Here is a 12,094-nt window from a genome sequence, read left to right as displayed (position 1 = left end):
TCACACAAAGCTGCCGCAGCAGGAGGTCAAAATAAAATTATAATAAGATAATGTTATTATCATTTTATCTTTTCGATTCTTTTACTGCTTTGAGGCAGTGGGGCTATACTCCTCCACCTTAGCCGAGGAGCCACCACTGCTGCAGGGCCTGGTCTGCCGCCATTTTACTGGTATGAGATTTGGTGGGTATTAGCAGTGCTGGTTAAAAATGTGGGCATTCAATATGTGTCCTACTCATGTCTCTGAACCCACTTGGGAACAAAGTTTTCGTAATACTCCTGAGTTCCCTTAATTAGCTCCAGTTTCTTCACAATTCTAAATTGAACCATCTACAAGAATTTAATACGGCTGCACTTGCAACCTGTAAATATTCAGATGACCTGAAATATCCCTGGAGGTGCCAACCATATTTCAGATCACCTTCAAATAGAAAGTTGTGAAGACTAAAAGTATTTTAATTTCTAACATACCTTGACAGGCTTAGGAAAAGTATGAACTCTACCCCCTGTGGCAAATATTTGCACATTAGTTACCATTATTTCCATTACAATCAGGACCACTGGAAATATGCGACATGGGAGGGCCAAATTATGTGAAAGGGTTGACTAAATTATACAGCAAGATAAAGACATATGTCACGTAATTCGCACCATTGTGTGATAGCATTACTATATCATTTTGTTATAATATGCATTATAATACTGTCTGGGAAAAGATTTGACCTTATCAGCCTAACACACCAACATGCAAGTGAAAGGTGAGAGTCATCCTTTGTGAAGGGCCTTTCACCGTGTGGCAACACGTGCAGTTGCATTTTTGGTAAAGGGTGCATATTATGCAGAAGATTATGGAATTTCTGGCAAATGAAGCTAGCCAATTATTATGCGGAAGCTGTCACAGCATCAGAATCACATAGTTCCAGTGGCAGTGATAATAATAACATTATATTTAATTAAGGAGTTACAAACATAATTTGGCAAAACAGTGATTTTTTCAACCAATGGATCTTTTGGATTTTAAACTAATATATGGCCAAATGAATGTCATAATCTCTCAATACACATTTTTTAATAAGGATTGAATCAGGACAGTATTAACCTGGACAAAGCTGTCTGGTTCTTTTTCTCTTGTTTTCACTGTTTTGCAACTGCATGTAAAATTTCGTTGGAAAAATAATTGAAATATGGCTGAATAGCCTTGGAATGTAAATACTTCAAGGATATATAAAGAATGTTGTGAGTCGAATTGTGCGAAATCCCAATTTTTTTTGTTGCAAATATATGTCATTTTCGTATACATTATGCATAATTGCACACATTATTATTCACAGTGCACTTGGTTGGTGTCTAGGATGAACATTTCATACGTGGGCACGCATACCTTCCAATGGGGCATTTAATGCACACGTAAATCTACTGCATGCCAAAAAGACATGAATTTCACGTAAAACGCAATATGCTAATTCTACAAGATTATCCTGGGGACTGTGAGCCACTCATTCAAAACCTGTACTGAGAACGAATAAATACAGGAGCACGCGAAATATGTTTATTGCTCATCTGCGAAACTGGTTTGGTGATGTTATGCTGTTATATTCATGGCGCTTATAGAGTGCGACGTTAACGTTCGACATTATCGACAGGGACTTCCTTGGAAAAAAAGGTCACTGCAATAATACCTTCATGAATCTCAATTCGGCCGATATTATCTTTTTTGCGGACGTTCTAACGTTTTCCATCTGTAAACCACTTGTTTTTAAGCTACATATTTTATAGCTTCTGCAAATGATCCCCCTGTAAGCAGAACAGTGAAATGACACAAATGTGTACTAAAAAGCAAGGCTTTTTGTCTTGGAAGGATGTATTTATTTTCTTTGCCGTTTTTTCCAACAATTCACCACTATTTGACGGTAAAGCTCCACAAGATGGCAGTATTTACTCACTTTACCAGGATTTTAACAGTTACACACGACTTATTCCACTGGCTGGCAGTTTTAATAACAAAAACACCTCTGCTTGGAAGGAACACAAAAATACATTCGTTACCATTGCCTGGCGACAATCTTGTTAACAAAACACTTGTAAATACTTCATGCATTACCTCTTGCTTGTCTGTAGAGGTTTAAAGTGGAGCTAATTGCATAAATTAAAGTGGCTGTAATTTCTCTTTTATGAGAGGCACAGGTGCATGATTTACAAACTCTCATCTGATGAATCTTTTTAAGATGACTGAGACACAAAGGGAGTTAGCAATAATAAAACAATTCAACTTGTGTGAAGCACATTTGGCCCCACAATAAGGATCAGGAATCAGGGATTAAAGTTAAGTAGTTTTATTAACAATAATAAGGCAATTTACATCCCAGGCACAAGTTCGCCTGGAATTTGGGCTACTCAATCAACTCCCTGCAAGGTTAGCAGCAATACTAAAATTGTGCTGGAAGATGAGAGCAGTCCAAGAAGAATCATTGTTAGGTCTCTGCTGGATGGAACTGAAGAACCAGCCAAAAGGCAAGAAAGACTGGCCTACTGCGCTTGAGCAAGCGATAACCACTCTCAACTTGCACAAAGCATGGGGCACAAACTACAGCTTACCGGCATTTAAAAAAAAAGCAAACAGTGCAGCCAAACATAAAGCCTGGCTATTGAACAAAGCAGCGCTTGCAAAGAAGAAACATGGATGGATGGTATTATCATCGTACGGGGTCCGGTTGCTGCAGCTTTATCTTGATCCTGGGGCCCTGGCCAATTATCGGCCTATATCCCTGCTCGCTTACTTGGCCAAAATATTGGAATCCTATGTGGCCAAATGTCTCTGTACATTCATTGAGCAGTCGGATTACCTTGATTCTAACCAGGCAGGGTTTCGCCCAGCCGATTCTACTGAGACAGTAATACTTACTGTATTGGGTACGCTCCGAGAGAAGGCGGACATGGGCCCCCCATGCCTTGGTGCTGCTGGCTTTATCGGCAGCTTTTGACACGGTTGATCATAGTACTTTGATCGACCGTGTCAGGACGGCTGGTATTCAGGGGATAGCATCCAATTGGGTTAAGTCATTTCTCGAGGAACGCACTCAGTCAGTGCGGCTTTCACAATTCTCTTCACCCAAAATGGCAACAACATGTGGAGTGCTACAGGGCTCCTCACTGTCCCCCCATCTGTTAATCTTTATATTCTTCCCTTGCTGCACTCCTTGAAAGATAGGAGGGTGTGCATGTATAATTATGCGGACGATCTGCAACTGGTGTTCTCAATCGATAATTCATCTGATTCGATATCTGAATTTCAGGCAACAATGTTACATATACGTGACTGGATGAACCAAAACCAGTTAAAATTGAACCCTGATAAAACAGAAGTGGTTCTGATAGGTGGTTCTTTGAACCCTTGGAATGCACATTTTTGGCCAAGTGAATTAGGCTCCCCACCTAATCCTTCTTCCTCAGCTAAAAGCTTGGGAGTGATCATTAACAGTGATCTTACTATGAGGTCCCAGATAGGAGCTGTGACCTCTACTTGTTTCTTCCAATTGAGGAAGATAAGGAAGATTAGGAGACTACTCACTCGTGAAGCTTTAATCCAGGTGGTACTAGCTTTGGTAATATCCCATCTGGATTATGCCAACTCTCTTCACTTTGGCATTCCACTCTATCTCATAAAAAGATTGCAGATGGTTCAGAAGCAGGCTGCGAGGCTGATTTCCCAACAACCTAGATGGGAACACATCACGCCTACTCTGAAGGAGCTACATTGGCTCCCCATCCCGCAAAGATGTGCGTTCAAAGTTGGTTGTCTCGTTTTTAACGCCTTGTATGGTGCTAGCCCTAAATTCATATTTAAGCTTGTCCAGAAATACCTACCTACACAGAGTCTACGCTCTGCCCATAAGAATTTTTTAACAGTTCCCGCTTATAAACGGAAACGAATAGGTGGTTGCAGGTTTGCAGTATTGGCCCCCGGTTTTTGGAATACACTCCCCTTGGATATTAGAACTTGCACCGAATTTGTCACATTCTGCAGACTTCTTAAACCTGGTTATTCACTCAAGCTTATAACTAGTTGATTGACTGCTAATTACATAGGCTCCTGCAAAATTTCTAAGTTAGCGCAAAGAAACTAATCAGTGTACAAGCGCTTTAAAAGAAAATTTAACATAACATAACATAACAACATTGCACAGCACATATCTCCAACTATACAGCACTTGCTGCTTCTGATTCGACTGGGAGCTTTCTGCTCAAAAGATCAGGTCCCAACATGGAAACCAACATGGCCGACCAGTCTGTGCCGACTCTGCGAACATGTGGAAGCGGCAGTTTTACACTTCTTGTGCATTTGCCCAGCCGTCAATAACTGGAGACGGCATTTTCTACTCCCTGCTCTCTGTTCTCTCAGGATTCGATCACGTCGACCCGCCGTAATGGCATTACTAAATAGCCAGTCGCTACATCTCTCATTAAGGGCAGCCAAGTTCCTGTAAAAAGTCAGCAAACTGTTACAAACATCGAATCCATAGTGCTAATTCTATGCCCTAGTCTTTGGCTACCCTATACTGTAAAGTCCAAGCCATAATCATTGGAAAAGAATACAGCGGTCACTTAGCATAATTTGCAAATAGACCCAACTTCATTGCATTAGATGGAAATACACTCCATTCCCAATCTTTAAGATTGTCCCATTTACCATGAGTTTGCTACATTGACCCGTACGTTTGCATATGAACTTTAATATCGCGGCAGCTACAAAGAGCACAGTGCAGTTGTACATATAATTGCAATGGAGGACAGCTGCTATTTGGCACTCACTTGCACACAGCTCGTTTTACTCCTGTTTTTAGATGTATATTTCCATCTTTTTTAGATTTGTATTTAGAAATTAAATTATTTGCAGGGATCCTTTTAATGATGGTAAGGGAAATGTCTGGACCAGCCGAGTGGAAGACAAAAAAATGATCAGCTTCCTTACAATTCCTATGAATGTAATCAGCGGACACTTCCACATTTCGGTCATAAACACGTCGACTTGGTTTTAGATGTATCATGTTTAAAGCCTCATTTTCAGAAGATGGAAGGAACTTGCAATTTTGCACAATTCAACGTGTAAATAAGAATGTTGACATACTTGATATATTGTATGCTAAAATTGTAACGGTTTTAATTAACTACACAATAAAGTCATTCTTTACAGACTAGTATATATGCACGTAACATTTTCTTTACACTGATTAACACACGTTATATTCATTGTCTCTGTATGTGTGTGATGTAAAGTGCTCCGACACCCTCCATTGATATAAGAGGTGCTATAAAACAAATGAAATACATGTGGCAGCGGGGCTATGGAGAGATGAGAGGCACTGTTGGAGGGTGATAGTTAGGGAATCATTAAAGAGCCCCAACAAATACTGTCTTTTCCTGGTGCAAAGTAAGGTCATCATTTACTATGCTTTAAAAGCTAATATAATTGAATATATATTGACAAATGTGTTGTAGAATGCACAACTTGTTCCCACATTTTCTTGGGGGTGGAGCCCCTCAGAGGCCCCCGCTGCATATCTTTTCAACATAAAATAATAAAATCTTTAGTAATTCGAGTATTTGTTTGGTGTGTACTTGTTTGCATATTTTTGGGTGAAATACTGTTTTAATGTTTGGAATTTAAATTGCATAAATTGCTTGGGGTCCCTGACTTCCAGTAGTGACTCAGTGGGGTCCTCAAGAGTCAAAAGGTCGGCAACCACTGGCATACATGATTACACTTTTAAATATGACTTTCAGAATATATGCAAATGTGACTTGAAGTATAAATGCAAACGTAAATTCAGAATACGTCTTCATGTTCAACTGAACATTAGTGCACACAGTTATAAAACTCTAGTTTCTACAGTAAATACATTTCATCAACATGTTTAAATGTTCGCACATTTTAATAAAGTTATGGTACACAGTAAATATAGTGTCGCATATATGTACATAAGTGCATTTCTCTGGACATGTAAGGGTGGAGTCATTACACCAAGTCAAGTAAGTTCCAATCAGTTCATGTAAAAATCCTATTGTGATAGTACACAACAACTGGCATATCTTAGTCTGTGAGATTCGGGGTGGGGGGAAGAATCTCAAATTTACTAACTAAAAATTCTATGGGCCGTGTGCAGGTGGGTTCCATCCCCTTCCTGGAACTACCCTTGGCCATTCAAAGTCCTGGAACTGTTGGCTATGCTTGGAAGGTAGCCAGAGATCTTACCTCTGAATATGCAACTAATCTTCTCCGGCTTTCTGGCTTGTTTCTTGAAGTGCCTTCACTGGACACCCTCCCACAGCAGCCTCTTCCTTCGGCCTCTCATCACACTGATATTGGCTCTGCGGTTCCTCGGCCTCCTGTGTGTTTTCGACCCCTTATGTCTCCTCTTTTTTTTTTATTTGAAAAGTTTTATATAGCACTGGCTAGCGCATCGGAGGCATCAGAGCGCTTTAAATGAGGACGAGCATTGTTTCAGAGCATAGCTATCAGTTAACAAAGTTACATGTTCCACATTTTCAGAGCGTAGTTACAAGTTGCTGGAACGTAGTTACATGCGTTAAAACATGCGTAAGGGAAAAAGAAGGCAAGGGGTGAGATTTAGGGGAGAGGGGGTAGAAGCAGGGGAGGTAGACAAAGAATGAAAGAAGGAAAGAGGTGGGGGAGGGTGACAGAAAACACAAACCGGGAGACGAGGAAAAACTGTGTCCAAACGTCCGGTATTCAGTGATCTCAGTGGGAATGGCGTCATTCCCACACCTCCACTGTGTGTGGTTCCCTTTACACTGTGGACTTTCTCAGAGGGGTCTCTGAGACTCCAGGGCAAAAATATTGGATCCCTCCCCAACAAGGGGAGAGGGAGTGCTTTGGCAAGGGGCGCCATTCCCACACCTCCACTGTGTGTGACTCCCTTAACGCTGTGGACTCTCTCAGGGGGGTCACTGAGACTCCAGGGTAAAAATGCTGGATCCCTCCCCAACAAGGAGAAAAGGAGTGCTTTGGTACGGGGCACACCCCATGGTGGTAACTTTAGGGATAAGGGTGTACTGCATGGTAAAACAGTGTTAGAGTCCGCCCATGGGGCATAGTCAGAGTTCAATCAGAAGATTTCATCCTTGTGGGAGAAAGGTTATTTGATAGTGTGTTCAGTAGATTTTGCCTCCGACACCTCTTCCCCCCTGTGTCTCCAGACCAAGCAGTCCCACTTTCTTGTACCATGATGTTTCAAGTAACAGTCTCTTCACCTTTTTGAACAGTTACCATGGTGTCTTCCACTCTCACTACAGTCGAGACTCCTGGCTCGCATGGTGTCCTGGACTTTCACCCAGGCCAACAGTCTTTCAGGAGTTCCCGATCACCCAGTATCAGCCTCCGAAGAGTGGCTCTCCTCCAGAAGCTTGTCCTCATGTTGCTTTGTGTCCGCCTGTTCTGGGCACCCTCCAGATTGTACTCTGGGCGAGTCCACTCCCATTGCATAGAATTTGTGTTCCGTTTGGATCCTCCCAGCATCGGAGCCCATGGTAGACATTGTGTGGTGCAGTGGGGTGTGCCCCAATCGTCCTTCAGGAAACGATGACGACTGATTTCTGGGCTGATGTCTTCATGAGTGGCAATCCCCAGCGTTTTGGTTCAGAGTCAGCATTACTCTTTCCACCTCCACATTCACCTGAGGCCACTGGGGAGTCATTTCATGATGTCTGATTCCCAGGCGGTCAAGTGGATCTCTGAACTCGGCGTCCTGAAACAGCAGCCCATTGTCTGTTATAAGTTCCTCAGGCACGCCAAACAGAGTGAATACCTTCTCCAGGATGGGTACTACATTTGTGAATGCTGTGGACTCCAGCGGCTCCGCAATCAGATACTTTGAATAACTGTTGATGAGGACCATGGTGGCCATTCAATCTGAGAAGCTGCCAAAGTCCATGCTCACCTTGGACCATGGTGCATTATATGGCTCTTCCGTGATCATCGGGGCTGGTGATCTGTCATGCAAGATACAGCCTCACCAGTTAGTCTACCACTGACTCCAGCCTCGAAAACCACTCCTTCTTGTTCAGATGTGCCTTTGTTTTTGCCGTCCCCTGATGCCCTACACTACATGTGCCAGCATCTCTACCTTTTGCTGCAGACTGTCAGGGTTGACTATCCTATGGCCTCTCAATATGAGGCCCTCTTGAGTGGCGCTGAGCTTGTGTGAGGCTTTCCTTGTGCAGTCCATTCCAGCCGTTGGCATCTTGTGGAAAGTTGTGCCATGATCCTCGCTGTGTGTCTCCAGAAATGTCTTAAGCACTGGGTCAGCCACTGCCGCCTCTTCTATTTCAGGCAGGCTCCTCGAGATACCAACCAGATGTACTTTTCTGTGTGATCCATTTCCTTTAGAGCTTCCCGCTCGCTTTGGGATGGGTGGCAGTACAGGAAGTCTGGGTTCTTGGACCCTTGCCTGTAGACCAGTTCGATTTGATAGTGCTGCAATTGGATTGCCCCCCGTTCAATGCAAGGTGGGGGATGTGGTTCTATCCCCTTGAATAATGACACCTGCGTGTGGTGATCGGTGATCACTCTGAATGACCTTCCACGCAGGCACAAGTGAAATTGCCCGCATGCCCAATTGATGCAAGGGCTTTCCGTACAATATGTGCGTACCTTGCTTCCATCGACGTGAGCACTTTGCTTGTGGACACCAATAATGCCCATCTTCTTGGCTCTACTTCATGTCTAAGCACAGCCCCAAGGCCTACAGGGCTCACATGAACCACCAGCTTATCCTCTTCTTGGGATTGGCGTATGCCCTTTTTGCCTTGCTCCGGAATGCTGACTGCACCTTTTGAAACACCTCTTCTTCACTTGTGCCCCACACCCAGGGAGCATCCACCTTTGTCAGTGCCCTCAATGGTTCCACAATGATTGCTAGATTTGGAATGCATCTTCTACAGTAGGTGGCCATTTCTAACAAACTGCGCACCTCTGAGATATTGCTTGGTGCCGGAGTCTGTTTGATGGCATTCGGTTTTTGTGCACAGCAGCCACTCCCGCAACAACAGACAAGTCTTCTTCTGTGCAGGTTAGATCTACATAGCCAGTGTGCAGGTGGGGTCCACCATCTGGGCCTACTGCTTTGGCACTCTCACACTGCCTGACATGAACAACTATCACAAAATGCTGTAGTGTGGTCAAAGATCAAATGTGGTCTCTGACGATTTTATTTATAGAGGATATCCTGTTTGTACATCTGGGTAAGGGAGCCTCCCCTATAAAGTCTGGATTCTCACTACAGGACGCAAGGTAAATGAGTGAGATAATGGAGGTTTGCGACGGATGTTCCCATGAGTTGCATGGTCGCTACTGATTTGTAATAAGTGGGCCTCTGAGGCTGTTTTAGAGTTTGACATAGAATACTCAGGGGCAGATTTACAAGGAAAGTGACTCAGGGCCAGATTTACAAGCCCCTTACACCAACGGTGCGTCACTTTTTGTGACACACCAGTGGCGCATTTTTGTGCACCATATTTACAAGGACAGGAAAAGCCACCCTGCATGACTTTTCTTGTCCTTGTAAATATGGCCCCTTTGTACGCAGCACTTTGCGTGAAAGGGGTGTTCCATGGGTGTTGCTGTGGGTGTTCCCAAGCAACACCCATGGAACTGAACAAATTTCCAGATTTACGAGAAATCTTAAAACTGGAAATGGGTCTGAATAATACGCCTCCCCAGGGGAGGCATAGGAATGCACAACGAGGAGAAATGTTTTAATTTCTCCTTGTTTTTTCCTCTTTCTATGGCTGCTGCATTCTGTGGAGGAAACTAACAACAATGTCTCAACTGGATTTAGTAGAAATTAATATATATGTATGTAGAAGACATTACAGAAAGAGAACAAAGGAGAGAGACTCCAAATTATTTGTTAAATGTGCTCATGGCATCACATATTAGAAACAAGAGTTATACATGACAGTTATATCAGCACTGTTAGCATAAATGCAGAGGCAACCCTAAAGAACTTGGGGCACGTTGTGCTGGTGACAGGTAGGTGATGGCGCAAGTGACAAGTGAGGAACACAGCGCTAGGCGCAAGGTGAAAAAGTGATATACAATATGTACAGTGTTAATATAAGACAACCAGGGAATTTTCAGGGCATCATCCAGGTTTAAGCAGTCTAAAATGATGAATCTGGTAAAAGCAGTTTTTTCATGTTTCCAGGTTTGGCCCATATACTAAGGGTCCTGCCATCAAGATGTCCTCTAGAAATTGCATCCCCACCTCATGATGTGCGATGGTATTCGATACAGTAGCTGGTAAAAACAACAAGCGTTTTATAAAGCAATTTTCTTCAGTTTGTAACCCAGCGCTATTTGTGTAGCCCCAAAGTCCTTCCCCATATATACTAGTACTTACTCCTTTAGCTTTATAGATGGTAACCATCTCCCTAATTGGTTGTTTTCCCAGTTTAGCTGCGAATTAAAAAATCCCTTTGTTGGCCCTACTCATTTTAACTTTTATATTTATGATATGTTGGGACCATGTACAGTTATCTGAAAACAGTATGCCAAGGTAGGAGAAAGTGTTTACTGTACAAATTGGGGTACCATCTATATGAAAGGTTCTACAAGGTTTCTTTTTATGCCCACATATCATGGTAAACGTTTTCGATTTGTTGATTACCATCCTCCATTATAAAACCTAAGAAACCATCCATCAATCTTTGGAGGCCTACTGGGGTCCGTGCCAATAGTACTGCGTTGTCTGCACATAATAATACAGGTATCCGACGACCAGCCACCCTGGGTACATCAACTTGAATTTTCTGTAGGTATCAACCTCGCTAATAAAAAGGGAGAATAAAATTGAGGCTAGCACGCATCCTTGTCCTATACCCCGACCCACTTTAAATTTAGGGGTACATTCTGCCTGGGGGCCAAAACAAACCACGCTGGTTAGTTTTTCGTATCGGCAAGAGAGGAAGTTAACAATTGCCCAAGGAGCACCCAGGTCGATCAAGGTTTGCCATAGTAAGTTGTGGGCCACTAAATCGAAGGTGCTACTCAAATCGGCAAAACATAGATAAAGGGAACCCATCTTTGCCTTAGTATATTTGCCAAAGAGTAGCTCCAGATTAAGGCAATGTTCAACTGTCAACAGATATTTCCGGAACCTGTACTGCACAAGCGTTAGGATGCAATGCACTGCAACCCATTCCTCCAGCCTTTTAAGTAAAACCCTACTCATGACTTTTAAAGAAATATCCAGGAGGGAAATTGGGCGATAATTTTTTGGGTCAGTTTTGTCCCCCTTTTTTATATATTGGGACAATAATAGACTCACCCCATGTTTGTGGTGTTGTTTCTTTTGCGGCTGAACACTCTAGTTAAAATAGGTCCCCATAATTCCGGTTCTGATTTATAGACGTCTACTGGGACTCCATCGGGACCTGGTGCCCCCCCCAGCACTCTCCTGAATTGCCAGTACAACCTCTGCACATGTAATATCTAAGATGCAAATCCTCTCTTCATGTACATCCCCCACTTTCTCCTCAGTGTTGTTAAAGATTCCAGAGAAGTGTGCCACCCATTTTTCTGCGGGATAAATTAATCAAATTCTGGTACATCATCATTTTTTTTTTAAAAGGGGCATTTACAGTGTCCCAAGAGAGTTTGCTGTTCCTTGTTTCAGTTGAGGTTATCAGGTTATCCCATCCTTCTTTCTGTTATACCTTTTTCCTATTTACTAGAGCTATTTTATATTCTTGTCTTAGGGATTTGACCACCAATGCATCTCGCGGTGTTTTGGATAGTGCATATTTGAGCACCTGAAGTGCTTTGGTATAGGTATTGTCAAACCACCCCTTCTAGTTTTTAGCTGAGTTACCAGGCTGCCTAGTTAAAAGTCCTTTAGCATACATGGTGATGCAGTAAAAATTACTTATTAATACAATTGGGGAAATATCATCCTGAAGGCAATAGACGATTTCACCATCCTTATGTGTAAATATTTGCTTGGGTCAACGCCCATCCACTTAATTCTAGTTCCATTATTCCTAAATGGAGTAATATTTTCCGCTATGGAAAAAGCTTC

The sequence above is a fragment of the Lissotriton helveticus genome, chromosome 8, assembly GCF_964261635.1.
Source record: "Lissotriton helveticus chromosome 8, aLisHel1.1, whole genome shotgun sequence".
Taxonomy (NCBI): domain Eukaryota; kingdom Metazoa; phylum Chordata; class Amphibia; order Caudata; family Salamandridae; genus Lissotriton; species Lissotriton helveticus.
This window is presented reverse-complemented; position numbering follows the sequence as displayed.